Raw genomic sequence first — 18,483 nt, forward strand, 5'->3', positions numbered from 1 at the left:
GCATGATAAAGTGGATGCTCTAAAAACTACTTTTTAAAGCTAACCATGAACAAAATACCCTGAATATAGTGAAAGGCTTTACTCTCAAATTCAGATGTTACAGCCCCTTGTTTCCACTTTAGAAACTGAGTAGCAGTTAAATTATTCAGAATAATTTATCTACCAGTCCCCAGTGCACTTAGCTTCTCACTCCTACATTTTCAAGGAGCCATATAGGATTAGCCACACAACTGCTACTGATTTTATGCATCTAGTAGTAGTGAAGTTATGTAGGATAGAGATTTGTTTAACAGGTTCCAGCATTGCCAACTCCCACAATTTTATCAGGACTCTAGCAATTCTGGCATGTTTTTAACTTATCTCATGAAAACCTGATCAAAAGCTGCCAACTCATGGATCTTCTCTTATTCAAAATTGCAAGTATCTTATGTTACTGCCCATGGGGCTGAGGACAGCAAGATGGCCGACACTTCCCTACAGTCTGTGTGCACATGGAAGCGAGGCTGCCCGAGAAAGTTGGTTGAGACCTCCCACTGTTTCCAGTGAGATTGAAGCCATGTCCACAGGCAAAATGGCTGCCACTGCAGGGTTCACAGGGCTAGACAAGACACCGGGGCTGTGAGCAGTGGAGACTCTGAAAGGAAAATGGGGAGAATGGAGGGAGCTTATCATGGAATTGCAGGGGAATGGTGGGAGCAGAGAATAGTGAAGGCGATCTGATGGGAGCTCTCCCAGCCTGGTGGTAGGCAAAGTCACAGTATTTTGGCACCTGCAGGAAGAGTTATCATTATGGTGTGAGTAGCTCCTTCTATCTCACAATTTTCAGGGCTGGGCATGCGGGCAGAGCTATGTGTGTGAATCCCGGGGCTGAGGGCACAGACCTGTCTTGCCACTGAGCCCTACTTTCAGGTATGGTCCTAGAGCAGAGAGAGGGGCCTGGGGCAGTAGAACGGGGGAAGGGTGATGCTGGTGGATCCTGGATGGAGAAGTCCCAGACAGTAATAAGAAATGGATGTCTGTTCCCCTCTCATAGGGTTGAGGGCAGGAGTCACCACCTGAGCAGCTAGGGAGAGGTGTATATTTGTGTTTGTACTAAAGGTTAACTTTTCAACCTGAAATTCTCACACGCAGGGGCAGAGGAATAGAGAGAAGTCAAAAGACTAAAAAAAAACAAAAAACCACACATGGATTTGTTTGTTTCAATTTTAGAGGGTTCCGATTCATGATTTGGTTCTCTTAAGATTGGCAATACTGAAGTTCTGTTGTATACATGGATTATTTAAAAAAAATCCTGCTGGGGACTCGTATAGGACCGTCCTTATAGGTTCCAATAGTTATCAAGTACTGCATGATTTAGGTGCTGGCTCTAGGAAGGATGGATTCTGTAAACCAGAACCCTTTGCTCAGACATCTAGTCACGAATTTTCAGTTCAGTGCCTCACTACTGTACTCACATATGAATGAGGGCCAATCTATATTTAGTCTCAATTAAAACAAATACTTATAAAATAGCAAAACTCTATGTTAAGCACACAAGAGATTGATGTCCCACTGCACCGCAGAAAATCTGTGTCAGCCTCAGGAATCCTGTGCTTCTTTATCTTCCAATCACTGAGCTTGGAGCCCCATTTTGATCTATACATACAAACATACATACATAGAGAGTCCATGCTGTGAAGAGCTTACAGTGTAAAAATAGACAAGACAAAGTTATTATCCCCAATTTACAGATGAAGAACAGAGAAATTAAGTGACTTGCCCAAGGTCACACAGGAAGACTGTAGAAGAGCAGAAACTGAACCCAGCTCTGAGTGCCAGTCCAGTGCTTTATCCACAAAGTCCAATCTTTCCTCGCACCACATCTCAATATGAATTTGGCTCTGGTAAGCCCCGATCATCCAACGGTTGGATAATCAAATATAGCTCAGTGATAGTCCTCTAACAAAAACATAAGTGAAAGGGAAAGTCCAATTATTCCCCTAATAACATGGAAGACAAGATGAAAGAATATAGTTAAAAAAAACCCACACACAATCCAGAGAATTAAATCACTGCTATTTTAATGTATTTAGACCAGAGAAGATTACCTTAATGATTTTCAGGTTTCTCAGACAGAAATTTTGAATGAGTTAAATCAGATAAACTGGATATCAAAGACTTTACTGCCAGATGCTTTCAGAATAATTGCAAGACATGAGACAAATGTTTGGACAGAGATGCAAATCTTTTCAACAACTCATTAAATAAACTAAACAGGATCGGAAATAGCTGAACATAGTATAAATACTCAAGGCTGGAAGTGGTCTCAAAGAAATGTCAGATGTGTTATTGTCCCATGATGCAAATATATGGTTTAAAAAAATTAGAGCTAGAATAGCTTGTTTATTTAATACCGCCACTGCTTCTTTGGAGGTGGACAGGTGTTTTTAAATGAAGATAAAAGTTAAGCATTCTGATCCTTGACAGATCTGCCATACTGCAGTTTGCCAAAGGATTACATTTAGAAGACATGCCAAAACAGTTATGAGATTTATTTCTAGCCTGAAATACATACAACTCATTCCCAGACCTCCGTTCCGCAAGTACATTATAGCACCACTGCAAATAGCAACGTGTCCTGACAAAATAGGAAGTATTCAGCAAAATAACTAGGAAGAGGAATGGCCAGTACCGATTAGCCTTTGGGGGCTAATGCTCAGCTGACATAGGTAGTCATAGCTCTACTGACTTCATCGGCGCTGGGAGCCTTTACACCAGCTGACCATCAGCCCCTTGAACAGTGCCACTTTGGACTTCACCACTTCCAGGTACTGATCACTCAAGCCTGTTTTTTCCTGTTGGCTGGATCTCAATCCTAGGAGACCCTGTCCACTTTAAGCCTTGTAAATCCTGCAGAGAGCATAGCTGTAACACCACACATCACTGGAGGTCTAACAAAACACACTACAGCAAAAGCTGCTTCCGCTGCAGGCTGGAAAGGCTCTCTCAGACACTCAGTGCATGTCTTAACAGGACCAACTGGTTGCAGCCGAATGTCGGGTGGGTTATTGGGAGTAGTTGCGTAAGGGACGCTGGGCTGGGGAGACTCTGTGATTTGAAAGGGGAGGCTCCTAGATTAAAATATCGAGAAACTGGAGGAACAGCGCAAATGGTTTTGAGAAGTTTGCCTTCAGACAAAGATATTTTGTGACAGTAGCAGCAAGGTAAGCACACATATTCATTGTTCACCACATCTAAGCACCAAAGTGAGTGTGTGGTTAAAAAACAAAGTATTGCTTTTTCAGTTCTGTAGCTAGGTCTGGCTGGTTCAGACCATACAGGTAGAATATGCGGTCACTTAGGGAAACTCTAAACTTGACTTTTAATTGTGTACAAACAATTGTTAATAGGCCAGACAAATATTTGTTCCTAGCTGAGTTTAACCCTAGGCAGCAGCAGGTTGTTTGAGTAGGAATAGACACTTGTGTCCTGTCTAAGTTACCATTACTCAATTCTAGTGAATGCAAGTTAAACAACTAAAAATTTAAGTGTATAGACTACTAAATTCTGCTGGTAGAAGTTACTGGGTATGTAACTACAGCCTGGTAGGGAGGGATGCTGGCAGGTTTGCCTGGAGTAGCAGAACTACAGCCAGTAATGCTTATAGCAAGCTAGTGGTTAAGTATCTACTCACCAAGGACCCTATTCTTCCCTACATAGATATAACTTAAGAGCGTGGAAATCTTGGGAGTTTGCATACAGAGTCTCTTCCCAATTCTTATGTCTTTTGGGAAAATGCAGGGAGGGCATTTGTACCCATCCCCAGAAGGAGATAGGAGATGTAGCCCCTCAAATCAATGGATCTTGGAAGAGACACCAAAAGGGTTACAGTAGAAATAGAAAAGTTCCAGAGAAGGGCAATGAAAATTATTACGGGCAGAAAGCCTCTTCCTCAGATGGAAGTCTATGTGACAAAGTATTACATAATGAACAGAGTAAATCTGGCTTTGCTATTAAGCCTCTCATAATACAAGAAACAAGATGACACCCCATAAAAGAAAAAATTTCCAATATATATACACACACAAAGCTATGATGGAGTCTCACAAAACAGTACTGAGGCAAAGAGCATAGCAGGGCTTAAAAAATTCCCATTTAAATATGAGTAATAAAAATATAATTACACAGGGTAAGATAAAATGGCATGCTGCAAACAAACCACTAACTGCCTGGGGCTAGGAAGAAATGTCCCACTTGCTTAGGTTATTGTGTAATGGTCCAGTGTGGGGGCTTTATACCTTCATGTAAAGCATTTGGTACTGGCAATGGTCAGAGACAGGATACAGAACTAGATGGAATATTGGTCTGCAGCAGCATGGCAATTTCCATGTTCCTCAATGCCTCTCTTGTATCGAGGATACCCGGACATTGGAAATGAATGCCCTTGACTGTGAGATGTAGATCTGATCTACTAGATCAGATTCACTGCTGGGGCTCTACTCTCCCACTGCAGGATATGAGTAATATTGCCTGAAGTCAGCAGGAGTTACTTACATCCTGCAATGAGGAAAACTGGGGCCCCTGGCTACCTCAGCCTTTGATCTTCTGGAAGTGCTGCTTTGGTGCTTGCTGAGCAGCTGCTGTAGGGGGACCAGACAGTAAATATGAAAAAAATCGGGACGGGGTGGTGGTGGTGGTGGGGGTAATAGGAGCCTATATAAGAAAAAGATGCAAAAATTGGGACTGTCCCTATAAAAATCGGGACATCTGGTCACCCGAAGCTGCCAGGACATAGACAGTTACATATTTGTATCAGAAACTTAAGTGCCAGCCACTGTGATGAGTCAACCAGAGCCATCTCACAACCTCAGGGTCAGAGGAGGAAGGAGGCTGAACCATAGAAACAGAGGGAACATTCTGATTTGATTTAGTTTTCAAGACTGGCAGGGGCAAGAAGAAATTGATGCAGGGCTGGAGGGTCCATATTACTCCCAGTGCTTTTTCTTTTGAGCCTGACAAGTGTCAGGCTCCTTCTGGGGCCTGACCGCAAAGAAGATATTTTCTCCTTCTGTGCATGCAAGCAGTTGGATTTCCCAGGTTGTGCAGCAGGACATAGCTTTGATAGTCTTCAGCATTCCCACCATTCTGTTTCTCTTCTTAATCAGCGTACATCCCACCCATCATGTTTCCACTGGCGAGTCCTCTGCTTGAAACTTGCAAAAGAAAAACAAACAAAAAAAAAAACCAACACTTTCCTCCAAGCACTAGACTTTCCTCTCCAGAATGCTTCCCAATCATAATAGAATCATGGATTTTAATGCCAAAGGGACCACTCCAATCATCTAGTCTGACCCTCTATATAATACAAGTCAGAGAATTTCATCCAGTTATACTGCACTTGATGCAGGAATATGACTGAACTGGGGCAAATCTTTCAGCAAGATGGAGTTTTTATATCAAGACTGGACAACAGAATCAACCATTGGAACATAGAATCAAAGGATGTGGTAAATTATCTTCACTGTTGAACATTTTCAGTTTCAAATTTTTTCCCATCTTTAAACTTCCAGCCATTGGATCTTTTATGTCTTTGCCCACTAGATTAACAGAAATCTTAACTATCAGATATCTTCTCCCCACATAGGCACTTATAGACCAAATAACCTCCTACCTTCTCTCTGATAAGTAGATTGAGCTCCTTAGGTCTCCCACGTAAGTTTAAACCTACAATTGGGTGAATAACTGATTTTTTTGATTTGCTAGCAGTGCCCTATTTAAAAATATATATATATTTGGTTCAACCCAAACCAAATCCAAAAATTGCAATAAAAAAGGTGAATCGAACACTCACCTGGGCTGTAGAAGACCTGTGTTCAACCTTCTGCCTGATGTGGAGAAGGGATTACTCTCCACTTTGTAGGAGAGTACGCTAGCCATAGGGCTAGGGGATATTCTGGCAGAGAGCTCCCTCCAACTCTCCCATTGACGCTGTTCCACGGTGTGTAAATAAAGAGTCATTGGAGCATTTACTTGAACGTGGGTTTCCCCACATCCTAGGTGACTGTCCTAACCACCAGGCTAGAGAGTCATTTTTACACTCATTCCCTAGCCCAGTGACCCCATTGCCATTATGAATGATCTCTAATCTCCCCCATCCCTCCATTACCAGCCTCATACAGAGCCTTCAGATTGGGCTGACTGCTATGCTCACCAGGGGAGGACAGCCACAGCTAAAATTAAACTTTAAAAAGTATTTGTGACCAACAGGTTTGTCCTGCATTTTGTTGCTAGCATTCAGGATGTGTCTAGGAAGTACTGCTATTATTACCAACTTTAGCAGGTTGCCAGCCAAGGTGGAGGAAGAGTATCAGCTCAGGAAGCAGTCTTTAGCTGGGGTATAATACATAAGTAAGCTCTGTGTTGCTATTCTGCCACAGAGCTAGTAATAGGCAACTAAAAATCACAGGCCAGATACAGATACTACAGTTCCCTGTACTGCAGAAACGATTTCAGGTTTTCTAGCATCCCATTTCTTAACAGTCAAACCCAGAGGCCCCATTTAAAATGTCCACATCATTCCAGATGGATAATGTCACACAACAGTTCGTTCAGCAATGCAACAAAAGCAGAAATGTTCTTAAAGAAAGTTTTCTGTGCAATCCTTGAATGGGAGACTCTTGTAGACTCTTGATGACCCTACTCTGAGCAAATCTGTAGTGCACTGGTTCTCAACCTTTCCAGACACCTGTTACCCCTTCTAGGAGTCAGATTTGTCTTGCATACCTCCAAGTTTCACCTCACTTAAAAACTACTTCTTTACAAAATCAGACATAAAAATACAAAAGCTTCACAGACCACTTGCTCAAAAATTGCTTGCTTTCTCCTTTTTACCATATTATAAAATAAATCAATTGGAATATAAATATTGTACTTACATTTCAGTGTATAGTACATAGAGCAGTATAAACAAGTAATTGTATGAAATTTTAGTTTGTACTGACTTCACTAATGCTTTTTATGTAGCCTGTTGTAAAAGTAGGCAAATATCTAGATGAGTTGATGTACCCCCGGAAGACCTTTGCGTACTCCCGTGGGTACACGCACCCCTGTTTGAGAACCACTGGTCTAAGGCACTACATACAAGAAGATGTTACATTGGATTAATTCACTGTTCCTAGAGTGAACAAATTAACTATACTGAACTGAACTTCCACTGCTTTGTTTTGCTGGTTTAAAGTACTTCCCTTATGAATCACTGTGTATGTAATGCCGACAGACCCCAGTTGTCAGTGGGCAGGATTGAACCGGGGACCGCTGGAGCTTAGTGCATGAGCCTCTACTGCATGAGCTAAAAGCCAACTGCCTGTTAGCTAAGGTTATAGAACAGACTCATTTTATCTCTCTTTAAGTGATCTCACTGCCACTAGATGGGACAGAACACCACACCCAGAAGGTGTGTCGGTTACGTGTACACAGCTATATGCTTGTTCAAACTAACTATGAAGTATTCTGGGCAGATATCCCATGGTACAACGTTCTGCCACTCAGCTGTGTACAGTGATAGTCTCGCAGTGCATTGTGGGATGCCTACTAGAACTTACAGGAATTCTGGGACGTAGTGTCAAACAAACTCCCATCATTCCTCTCCTGGTATCTGTATTTTGCCAGTGCCATTTTCACATTGCTGTCAGGCAGCATGGAAGATGTGCACTGTGATCAGGATGATGCATGTGTATTGTCAGACAGCCATGTGAGACTGATGTAGGGAGCTGTTACTCAAACTTTTTCAGCAGAGTTATTAACAAAACCAAACAAAAAAAACAAAACAAAACACATTTACAAGTTTCATAGGTAACAGATAACATTGCTTGAGTTTAAAAAAATAACCAAGAACATAGCTCAAACACAAAACCAATGGAGCTGTGGCATGCTCAAAGTGTAGCGTGCTCACACGCTCCTGTGAACTATTTTCTCCAGGGGGAGGGGGGGGGTGGATTGCAGTGGGAAAAGCCTGAAATTTAGTTGCTTGAAAGGGTGATCCCAGTGTGGTATGTTCCCCATAGTTTGCAGGACAGTACTAGGATCAGGTGCTGTGCTTGATCTTTGTAACAGAAGGTGCTGCATTGCAGCTACTGCCTCTGCACTGGCTGCATCACATCATTTTCCAGGGCCACACACTCCCTTTTGAGCCTCTGAGTGTACTCCAAGAAGCGATTCCCTCCACATTTCTGGCCTTCCCAGCCCCCTGTTGGGCTGCAGTCATTCATCCTTTGAACACTGCCTCTTGCCTTCTTCTCCTGCTGAGGTTTGTCCTGCTCTCAGCAGGTGATAAGTCCCCTGTATGTGCAAGCTGGGGCATTGCAGGTGCTGAGGGAAGTCAGAAAAAGCCCAAGTATTTATCTTCCCAATCCTAGTTGCTGTGCCAACACTGATAAAGGGCTGCTTTCCCCACCATTTTGGGAAGCCATTCCCATCTCCTCTTCCCATGCTGGGGTTTGCTTTGGGACGATATGATGTTTTCCAAGTTTCCTCCGCCTTGTACAGCACTGTAAAAAAAACATTGGGTGGGTGGAGGCAGGCTAGTAGTTATATGTGCACCTCTGCAGGCTGTCATATGTCCCTCTGAGACAAACTCCCCAAAGAGACACAGAAGGGTCTTATTCAAAAAGGCAATGGGAAAACCAGGAAGCTACACAGCCCTGCTATTGGCTAGGAGGGTGATGCTCCAGTTGCAGCAGGAGTGGAAGGAGGGAAAAAACATTAGCTATATACAGGTGTCCCAGAAGAGGTACATTGCCTTTGGTCTTAGGAATGTATATAGCCCCTATCACAATAGTATCAAATGCCTCAACACCCCTGTGGAGATAGAGGATTACTCTTATTCCCATTTCGCAGATGGGGAACTGAGACACAGAGAAGCTAAGTGACTAGGCCAAGGTCGCATGGGAAGTCTGTGGTGGGGCAGGGAACTCAAATTAGTGTGTCTCAAATCCTTAGGGCCCTAACTATTGGACCATCCAATCTCTCTATCCTTCCATGTAATTTGTGTGCACCAAGAAAGCACTGTCCGCGTCTTAAATTTTCTTTATGACACTCTCCCCTCAGCATAAGGTGCACTGCAAAATAAATAAAACTGCAGTAATTCTTCTGAACCCAAGAGTTCCAGATAGCCAGGAATGAATGCCTTGTGGCTTAAAAATGTATTCTGAAATATCTTTGAAGGCTGGTTGGGGGAATTTCTCAAAATCTCAAGTTAACTAAAAGCTGAGGGCATTTATAGAACTTTGAGTCAAGCTACTTTTTCTACTGCCATTTCTCTGACTATCTGCCATGCAAAGCATTTGATTTTTAATCACCATAGTGCTGACATCTTGAGTGGTGAGAGGGGGTCCACAACAGCAAGCAGCTCAGGAAGGGGGCTTGCAGGTGGCAAAAGTGTGGCCAGTGGTTGTGGGATTTGATAGCGTTGATTCTCTGGTGTAGATGCCATTTTGAGCATAGTTGGGGTGGGGGTTAAAATGCAAAGCGGCTGGAGAGAGCCTCCTAGCTCCATCGAACATGGTGGAGGACAGCTGGTACCCAGAAAAGATTGTTTTGTAATACAGCCCATAATATTGACTGCTACAGCTCCTCTTTTCAGCATTTTCAGGCTGGCTGCTGGTAGAGCTATGTTCCACTGCATGGGGTTCCTGTGTAACCTCTGAATCTGCTGGGTCATACAGTTCTTGCCTGCCCAGAAAAAAAACCAAAAAAAAACCCAAAACCCCTCCTACTTGGATCCCAGGGCAGTCAAAAGCACCTTCTGTGGATTTTGGTTGCTTTCTGGAAAGTGTTCCATCGCATCATTTTTGTGTGGTGCGAGTGGTATCCCTTCAAAAAAATGCAGTCCAGGTATGAATGTTATGGGCAGGAGTGGGAGCATTACTAGAGGTCCTGTTCTGGTCCTTTGCCTTGAGCCAGTGCTCCTGGGCTTTGAGTCAGCACTGGCCCCACCTCCAGGAACATCCCCTCATCTTCATTTGCTCAGAAAGCAGCTGGCAGATGTCTGCATTCTGGTGACTTCTCCAGATGGGACGGAGCATGCAGCTCTCCAAATTTGGCAGTTAATTCCAAGAGCTTTGCAAAGGTCTACATGCAAGCAGAGGCGGGGGAGCACAGCTGCTATATGAGTGGATGTGTGAACTCACCACTATCTGGTATCCATAAGGGGCACACCTAGCTAAGTGCTAAGGTAACCCATACACCTCCTGGGTGTGGTGTTCTCAGTGCCACAAGATGGGACAGATGAGAGAGAGAGAAAAAGGAGAGAAATAAAATGAGTCTGCTCTACAGCCTTAGCTAACAGCCAGGTGGCTCTCAGCTTATTCAGTAGAGGCTCATGCACTAAGCTCCAGAGGTCCCCCATTCGATCCTGCCTGCCGATGACTGGGGTCTGGTGGCATTACACTAACATTTAAACAGAGAGATGACACCCAATTAAGAAGACCTTGGAGCAGTGGAAGGTACACGGGCAGGCTGATTTAGGTGTGATGCAGGGCAGCGTGGGATAGCATTGGGAAGACTGACAGCAGTGGAATAGTTAGGAAAGGGACCACATGTACCTTAAAGTGAATAAACTCAATGCGAACGTAGTTACTCCTATTCCAAGAGGGATTATTTGCTGCAGCCTAAGACGCCAAAGAATTTTTTTTTTTTTTAAAGAAGAGTTGTGTTGGACACAAGGCACTGTGAAGCAAACAAACTACAGTTACTCTGATGTAACATCCATGTGCAGACAAGCCCCAAAGGAAGCTGGTTTGTTGATAACAGAAATATGGCTCACTGTGGTTCCAATACTCATTTCACTGGCTCCTGTGCTGAGGGAGGGATAGAGGTATGGCTGAACTACCATAGAGGCCTGCGAATGGGGCTTTGCCTCTAGCAGAATAGCCAACATCTCCCGACTGCCGTGCTTGGCCAACAGTAACTTGTTCAGATGTCTCCACCCTTCTAAAGAAGATCTACATACACGTCTCCCTCCAGGCACTCTGCAGGATGAACACTTGTGTAATCTAGCTTCAGCAACTGCATCATCAGGCAGAGAGCTCAGATACTGAGGAAGGCAGACAAAACACCTCACCAGCCCACCCCAGAAGTGAAAGTAAGCCAGTACGGCATACCGGTAAGAGCTGGTGCGCTGTACCGGGACCAGCTTTCCCAGACGGCAATTTAAAGCCCTGGGGTAGCAGCAGTGGGGCTGCGGTGGGGATTTAAAGGGCTCAGGCAGCCACCACCACAGCGGAGCCCCAGGCCCTTTAAAGCTCTGCCAGAGCTCAGAGCCCTGGGGTAGCGGTGGCAGCCGGGAGCCCCCAGGGCTCCTCAGTGATTTAAAGGGCCTGGGGCTCCACTACAGTAGCTGCAGCTGGAGCCCTGAGCCCTTTAAATTGCTGCCGAGCCCCGGGGTTCCCAGCCGCCTCTGCAGCTGGTAGCTCAGGGATGATTTAAAGGGCCCCAGGCTCCCAGCCGCCACTACCGCAGCTGGAGCCCTGGCCCTTTAAAATCAAGATTTAAAGGGCCCAGGGATTTAAGGCCCTGCCTCTTCTGGTTAAGGCCACACCCCCTTCTCAGGACTCTGGCATACCTGTAAATCCTCTAACTTACTTTCACCCCTGGCCCACCCCAAACCAATACATCTGTGCACAGAGCCCAGGAACAGACCACCAACATAGAAGTAAGGCACAAAGTAAAACTGCAATTGCTGCTGGCTACTTCCCTGAAGAAAAATAAAGTTGAGCAGGTGTGCGTTTGAACCTTTGCAGCTGTAGGAACAATTGCCTCTGCTCTAAAGACACCCCTTGGAGAAAGGGGAAGTAAACTTTGGCAGGAGAACACAATGGGCAGTTGTTTCTGTGACATGGCCCCAAATGACAACTCTGCTTTGACCCACACACCCCTTCCCTGCACCTCAATAATCACAAGAAAGGAGACAACCTTCCCCTGATGCTGGGCCAGTGTGCTTTGGAAAGACAAAAATTAATTGAAAAAAGTGAAAGAGCATCTTAAACTAAGACATTTTTAAAAAGCTCCTTGGAGAAAAACATTGCAGCAACAGGAGTCTCCAATGAGTTGAGCAGCTGTTTGCTGATGTCCAAATCACTTTCTTTTTTTAGTTAGCATTCTAGTCTTGCACCTGCAGTTCTTAAATGCAGTCATCATCCAAGTCCTAGTAAGCAGATGATTAATATAGTTTAAAAAGGGCCAAAAGCATAATATCCATAAATCTCAGCCAATTCTTCACATGCAAGATTAGCTCAAATATAAAGGAAAGGACATTATAAAGTGGCCCCATGATAAAGCTTAAAACCTATTTTTTTAAATGTACTGAAATGCACACACCCCGGCCATGGCCTGTAATAGCTGTTAGAGGTACTATATCCATGTGCCTAACACAGCATTAGGTAAGTACCACTGCAATTATTGTATTGATAACAATGTTCCTGAGAGCTGGAGATATGTTCACTGATTCGGACAAGAAAGGATAATAAAATAAGTTGTGGAGGTGGTTAATGCAAATGAGTGAAACCATTATGTTGGATTGCATGATCATTTGGATTCAGATGGGGGCTGGAAATGAAAGAAGACTCTAAGCCCTGGTCTACACTAGGACTTTAGGTCGAATTTAGCAGCGTTAAATAGATGTAAACCTGCACCCGTCCACACGATGAAGCCATTATCCATATACTGCTGGATAATGCGTGTGGTGTTGAATGTGCTCCTAATTGCCAAAGTGAGCTGAGCGGCCTCCATGCTTGCCTTGGTATGGCGTCCGCACAGAAAAAAGGTGCGGAACGATTGTCTGCCGTTGCTCTGACGGAGGGAGGGGCGACTGACGACATGGCTTACAGGGTTGGCTTCATGGAGCTAAAATCAACAAAGGAGGTGGCTTTACATCAAGGAGTATTTCAGGCAGGATTTCACGGAGGGTTCCAATAAGAAATGGTGCACCTAAGTTATTGTCGTTATTGGAACAAGAAGGTTAGCCTGGCCTCTGATTGATACATGGCTAGATTTACCTTGCTGCACCTTCTCTGTGAGTGACTACAGTGTGACCTAGAGGAATGAGTCCCCTAGACAGGGGAGTGGGGGAGAAGCAAACGAGTACAAAACAAATCTGGTCTATTTCTTGTTTTGATCCACTCCATCTATCTTTTACATCTTTGGCTGGCAGCAGACGGTGCAGAAGGACTGCATGCCATCCACATCTCATGGCTGCTCGGCAGAAGATGGTACAGTACAACTGCTAGCCATCCTCATCTCTTGCCTGCCCAGCAGAAGATGGTACAGTATGACTGCTAGCAATCTGTGATGAGCAGGCAGGCGATACAAGACGGTTCAATAGGACTGACTGCAGGACTAAAGAGAATGACCTGGTCAAGTCACTCCAAATTTAGTCCCTGAGCCCACGTCTGCCCAAGTGCTCCCGGCCGACGTGGCCAGGAGCACGTCGGACACGACGATGACGGCTACCAGTCGTATTGCACCGTCTGCTGCCAGAAGGCAAGGGGTTGCTGCTACTGTGTAGCAATGCCGTACCGCGTCTGCCAGCACCCAGGAGACATACGGTGACGGTTACCTGAGCGGGCTCCATGCTTGCCATGGTATGGCGTCTGCACAGGTAACTCAGGAAAAAAGGCATGAAACGATTGTCTGCCCTTGCTTTCACGGAGGGAGGGAGGGAGGAAAGGGGAGCCTGACAATATGTACCCAGAACCACCCGCGACAATGTTTTAGCCCCATCAGGCATTGGGATCTCAACCCAGAATTCCAATGGGCAGCGGAGACTGCGGGATAGCTACCCACAGTGCAACGCTCTCGAAGTCGACTCTAGCCTCGGTACTGTGGAAGCACTCCGCCGAGTTAATACACTTAATGCACTTAGAGCATTTTCTGTGGGGACACACACACTCGAATATATAAAACCGATTTCTAAAAAACGACTTCTATAAATTCGACCTTATTCCGTAGTGTTGACATACCCCGAGAATGAAACTTCTGCAAGAAGAACGTGACTTTTAGTGAAAATGTGGCAGTAGTTCCAACATGAAAGACTTCATCCATTTTAACCCAGAAGAATATTGAATTTATCCTAGTCATCAACAGTTACTTTATAATCTAGTTTAAGTATAAGAGGTTTCCTTTATCTAACATGTTCTAAAATTTATTGTGATTCCAAGATGTTTTTGCACCCAGAAGTCTCTCTCCTCTTTCTTACGTGAGATGGAAGAAGAGTAGCGAGAGAACAGAACTATCAGGTATTCTGCTATGCCTTTGATACTTGAAGAACTGGAGTCATTTGTAAGTATTCACAAACACTATAACCAGGAGAGAATACCATAGGCAGAAGAGATCTTATCACTTCGGTGTCTTAGGCTAGATTGAGGGCTCAACTTTGAAAATGTGTCCCTTTGTGACTTGCTCAAAGAAACACACTAAGCAGAGCATTGAATAGAATCCAGATCTCTTGAGCGCCAAGACTATGTAAGACACACTTAAGATATTTTTGGTGTATGGACAGACAGCTCATGAAAATGAACTCTTCGCTAGAGCTGGTCAAATATTTTCAATTTTCACTAGAGTACAGAATTTCAGAACAAAAGCAAGGGTGCAATCCAGAGAGAAGATAAGCATCAGCATTTATAGTGAGGGTGGTTTTAGGGTTTTAAATAGTAATAATAATAATAAAGCACTGACAAGGTAACACCTAGCTAAGATGACTGTCAGACAAACACACATACTAAGCAGAAGAGATGTGACCTAGCTAATTCTGTATGTTCTGATGTGCTAGGAGACATTATGCAATACTGATAGGTTCAAACCAAACCCAGGATCTAACTCTCTTCCTAGTTTAGGCTCCAGTCCTACATATATTTATGCTCACGTTTAACTATATTCACATGACAACAAAGTGGGTATTCACCCATGAAAGCTTATGCTCCAGTACGCCTGTTAGTCTACAAGGTGCCACAGGACTCTTTGCCGCTACATTCACATGAGTAAGTCTTGGAAGTTCAATGGAACTACTCCTATGAGTAAAGTTAAGAATGTGCTTAACTATTTGCAGGATCAGGACCTCTGGGAAATCCATAAGCAGATTCTTATTCAGAATCCACACACACACACACTTACTTTGAAGCCACTGCCTCTCATATTTACATAAAATGTATTCAGAGTTCATTATGTATCCCCAATCGCTGATTGTTCTCTCTAAGGGTCCCAATTAAAATCTTAGATGTGTGTTTGCTATCCAAGTAAAATATATTTAGAACATTTTAACTGTAACACCTCCCCATTATCATTAACAATTCTCTCACCATCTAGATGGCTGGAGGAAGAGGGGGATCATCCATTGATGCAACCATCAGGCTACCAGGGAAACCGAGTAGTATTATTCACTGGGAGGATAACAGGATTTAACACAAAGCTCTCTTTGAAGTCAGTGAGAGTTTGACCCTTGACTTCAAAAGGAACAGGTCCCAAATTCTGTGTTTGGGGAGTTAGGGATTTGTCTGAGGAAGATTAGAGTGAGGATATTTACCAGATTTAAGGCATCTGAAGAAATATACTAGCTTGCTTGCTCTAAATACAGTTAGCTAGGTTGCAAAATTAAATAAAAGCCTAAAGAAAGAAGGGAATGAGTAGTTTTGCTAATGGTCAGACAAGACCCACTGATTAACTGAAATAAACAGTGCCATCTCAATTAAGCAAAGTCCAAGTTAAAAGAGTATTATTGTCAGTTTAACCCAGAGTGCAGGAATGAACATCTTTGAACACAAACTACTTCTACTATTGGTTGCTAGATTTGCTAGTGAGGAAAGGCCAGGGCCTAGTTCTCCTCCTCTCATTGTTACAACTCCATTGACTTCAGTGGAGTTACTGCCAATTTACACCAGTATAAATTAAAGGAGATTCAGTGCCACAATATTTGCCCTTTCATTCTTAACTAGTGAAATGTGTTGCCTTCAGTATGGCAGCATGCCTAATGCTTAAAGAAAGTTATAAGATGAGCTTAATTACAACCAGTCTTTATTCTTACAGTGCTACTTTAATGACGAGAGTATCTGAACACACCCAGTAACCCAAACACACAGAATGCATTAACAAAAGTACAGCCTGGCTTTAGAACAGGATGTTTTGAAGCCACTTCTAATTCACAAATGATACTTGGAGTTTAATAGACCAGAGTTAAGAGACAAAGCATATTATAACTTAGAATATGTTGATTTGAGGTGTAATAAAAACAAAAGCCCCAATCTTGCAAGCTGTTGCACATAGATGGATCCCTTCAGAGTCCCACTGTCTCAATTTGACTTCCCACTCAAGTCAATGGAAATTGTGGGTGCTCAGACCCTCTCATGAGCAGATCGTTAGCCATTACTAATATCTACAACTGATACTTTGCCAGCTGAAATTACACGGAACTCTCTTTATCCCATTAGCAAAAGTGACAAAGATTCAGTGAAGTTATAAAAACTAATGCCCTGATCTAGCAAACACTTATGCATGTCTTTAACTTTACACACATGAACAGTCTCATACATAAAGTTAAGCATACACAACAGTTTGCAGGATCAGTGCATTAGTTTGTTTTACTTGCACAGGAGCCTTGTATATATCAGCATGGAATGATAATCTGCACTCTAATATTTTACATTTTGTATGTGCATCAGGTTTATATACATATATGTCAATTCACACCCCAATCAGCTCTTAATATTTACATTTTTAAATACCAACAAACCAAATGGTTACAGTTAAAGGCCCTAATCAGAATTTCTTCAACACCTTCTCCTAACTCTGTTCCTAGTCACTCTTAGGTAACACTTGTTGCAATAGCCAGGCACAGCATGAATTACAGAGCAGGTTGCTGTGGCAGTGTGGGTTTACAATAATGCAGTTCTTGTGAAACCTGTGACGCTAAACTTTAGTCTTCAGATTAGTGGTTACCTAAGGGGGGACATCAACTCAACTGTTTCTAGAGCCCACCACTTACTTGTGGGGATTGTCTGACACTCCTTCAAAATAAGTGCTTTATCGGTTATGTAGCTACATTGCCAACTCACTCCTGCAATTTGCCGAAGAGAGCGGGCTGGCAGCATCTGGCAAAAAGAAGGCACCGTCACAATATACGGCCCTGGAAACTTTCCCTAATGTTAGAGTGCAACAATGCAAGACATGGGGTTGAGGTTGGCAGGGGCCTGTGGGTTTCTTTATTAGGCCTTTGAAGGACAGAGCAACTTCATTCACTAACACCGAGTAGTTTGTTTGAAAGGGAGCACATGTTCAGAAGACCTCTGCCCGGGTTTTCAGAGTGGGTAAGTAACCAAGCACATGCTGCTGCCAGCCCCTTACAGAGGGGTCATGTTTCAGTTAGGGGCTTCCGCTGCGCTTTTTAGCTACGTTTAGTGCAACAGGAAAACCCTTTAACCCGTTGTCGCATCCCCTTGAGAGTTAAAAGGGCCGGCGAGGCTGGGACAGGCGGAGCGCGGGAGAGCCCAGAACTTTGGCGCCTCCTCAAACAGACCAGCAAGATCCCCCGCGTCAGGCGAGTCTGCACCGAAGATCCCAAAGAGAGGGGCTGCCCCGCAGGGAAACCCCCGGGCGCCAGCTGCTGGGGTTCCCGTTCTGACCCCGCGCCGATACCGCTGGCGGTCCCGGGGACTGGGCTGCTTACCTCGGCAGTCTCCCCCCGGGCAGGGCGGCTCCTCATCCTCCTCCCGGCGGGGCTAGGCAGAGGCTGGGGGCTGACTACTGTGCGAGACTCGCCGCCAACTTCTCCCCTCCTCACAGGGGCCGGGGCTTGGCAAAACCGCTGCGGAGCTTCCTCTGGGCGGGCAGGGCACTTGGCAGCTGGGTGCCGGGCTCCCTCGCCATGCTGCAGAGCGGACGGCGCTTGCACCTGCCCTCCCCACGCCGCTCCCCCTCCAGTCTCCCCGGCACGCCGCTGGCTCGAGCCCTCGCCGCCTAGTGTCTCTCCCTCACTGCCCCTGCGCACAGCTGGCTCGAGCCCTCAGTGCCCAGCATTTCTCCCCCAGCCTCCTCTGCACAGCTGGCTCCTACCCCGGCACCCCGCTCCTGGACCTTGCCCCAGCTACCTGCAGGCTCAGTGCGGTTCCCTCCCAGCTTCAGCCTCTCCCCGACCCTCCTGTACACAGCTGGCTCTGAAGCTTTTATTGCCAGGGCTTCCCCCGCCTGCTCCCGTACCACGGCTGGGGCTGGGCTCAGCCGCTCCCCGCCTGTCTACCCCTGAAAGCGATCCTGGTGGCGCAGCTCTCTGCCTTCTTCGCTTGTCTCCCCGAGGCACTGGCTTCCTTACCTGCCCAGGGCTTTCCATTACACCGGCGGCAGCAGCCTTTCCCCTAGGTCCTAACGCTTCACAAGTCCAGGCTGCCAACGAGGGAGTTTCCAAGCTTGCAGTCCCGGCCCGCTGTAAAGCTCAGGTGTCCTCCCTCGGTGGAGTGGTTCCCC

At 45.0% G+C, this 18,483-nt stretch overlaps 1 protein-coding gene across 2 annotated transcripts in view; it reads right to left on the reverse strand.

Moving 5' to 3' along the window:
• The window catches only part of TC2N (tandem C2 domains, nuclear), a 44,997-nt gene extending 26,540 nt beyond the window's left edge, over window positions 1–18,457 (reverse strand). The window contains exon 1 of one of the 2 annotated variants that reach the window (XM_084631256.1): window positions 18,332–18,457. The gene's annotated coding sequence lies outside the window, so the exon portion shown is untranslated. Of the gene's footprint in view, window positions 1–17,689; window positions 18,303–18,331 lie in introns of those variants that run through there. The other variant, XM_084631255.1, reaches the window with a different exon arrangement.
• Window positions 18,458–18,483: the final 26 nt, after the last annotated feature.

The sequence above is a fragment of the Lepidochelys olivacea genome (assembly GCF_965140295.1).
Source record: "Lepidochelys olivacea isolate rLepOli2 genome assembly, chromosome: 6".
Taxonomy (NCBI): Eukaryota; Metazoa; Chordata; order Testudines; family Cheloniidae; genus Lepidochelys; species Lepidochelys olivacea.